This window comes from Plecotus auritus (assembly GCF_963455305.1).
Source record: "Plecotus auritus genome assembly, chromosome: 6".
In the NCBI taxonomy this organism is placed as follows: Eukaryota; Metazoa; Chordata; class Mammalia; order Chiroptera; family Vespertilionidae; genus Plecotus; species Plecotus auritus.
In genome coordinates, this window is record NC_137773.1 from 45,194,687 (window position 1) to 45,196,436 (window position 1,750).

Sequence of the window (1,750 nt, forward strand, 5' to 3'; positions counted from 1 at the left end):
ACTGTCTCCTGAGAAAACCTGTTTTCCATGTTTTTGAGTAGGAAATACATGTGTATCATGATGATTCGGTGGGATATCCTATATAATAAAGAGGTAATATGCAAATTAACCCTCAAGCCCTCACAAGGTGGCTGCCTATGACCAGGTCGGCGGGGGGGTTAGTGAGGGACAACCAATGACTAAACAAGCAGGCTGCGTGGGGCGACCAGGCCAGCAGGGGGGGTTAGTGAGGGATGACCAAATGACTGAACAAGCAGGCTACGTGGGGCGACCAGGCCGGTGCGGGGGGCCATGAGGGGCGACCAGGCTGGCAGAGGGGGCAGTAGGGGGTGACTAGGCCAGCAGGGGGGGCAGTTGGGGGCAACCAGGTCAGCAGGGGGGGCAGTAAGCGGTGACTAGGGTAGCGGGGGGGGCAGTTAGGACCAACGAGGCCGGCAGGGAGGGGGCATTTGGGGGCAACTTGGCTGGCAGTGGGGGGCAGTTAGGCGACCAGGTTGGCAGGGGGGCTGTGAGGGGCCATCAGTCCAGCGGGGGGCGGGGCAGTTAGGGGTGACCAGGCAGGCAGGCAGGTGAGTGATTAGGAGCTAGCGGTCCAGGATTGTGAGAGGGATGTCCGACTGCCAGTTTAGGCCTGATCCCGATCAGGCCTAAACCGGCAGTCAGACATCCCCCAAGGGGTCCCGGATTGGAGAGGGTGCAGGCTGGGCTGAGGGGATACCCCCCCCCCCACCTCCGTGCACCGGGCCTCTAGTAACTTGAGGAGGCCCTTTAAGAGGAACACCTGTTATATGGTTTGGCATTACTAGAGTAGTAGAGGTAGTACAAAGAGTTTGGGCCTTGGGTCAGATGGCCCTCTACAAAATCCCGAAACCTGGGCATGCACCTCATTGGGTGTTTTTGTGGATAAACCCCTTTGAGTCTTAGAGTCTTTATCTACAAGGCTGGAGAATAATACTTCACAGGGCCCTGGCTGGTGTGGTTCGGTTGGTTGGAGTGTCGTCCCATACTTGAAAAAGTGTAGGTTTGATTCCTGGTCAGGGCACATACCCAAGTTATGGGTTCAATCCCCAGTGGAGCCTGTACGGGAGGCAACCTATTGATTTTTCTCTCTCACACTGATGTTTCTCTTTCTAAAAAAAAATTCTTCACAGGGTCATGAAATAACTCTGCTCTATGCAGATCTGCTTTAGTTAGTTATAAAATTGTCAGCTCATATGCAATGTCAATATAAGAAATACTGTTTGAAACTTATATTTGAAATTCTATTTCAAGTGTGTTATAGAGGAAGTTGTTTTGTTCCTCTCCATTAGAGAAATTCCCTTTTGGTCTTAATACCAAAAATAATTTCTCTTCTTTTGCTGTGGATTAATCTTATGGATTTGGTGATTTGTATAACTGTTGGGCTTTCCTTCTTTGAACTATTGCTAGAAAGCCTAAAGCCAAGTGTGTGGTCCGTCAGTATCAAGTGTGTACACATGATGATGGCATGCAGCTTTGGCTCCATATATGGTCCGTTTACACACTTGCTGTTGTTCTTTAAATTTGCTCTCACTTTTCATTTATGTTGAGGTGTTTTAAGTACTCCTCTAAGCTGCCTTTTAGCCTTTCTGATCTGAGCAAGATAGGATTTAAAAAATTCATTACTAAATAAAGGAGCAAGCATATTTAATTTAAAGCAGTGCCTGGCCAACAGTAGGTACATAACATAAAAGTTTTATGTCTTTTTTTAAACAAGTCTAATCATCCTTTA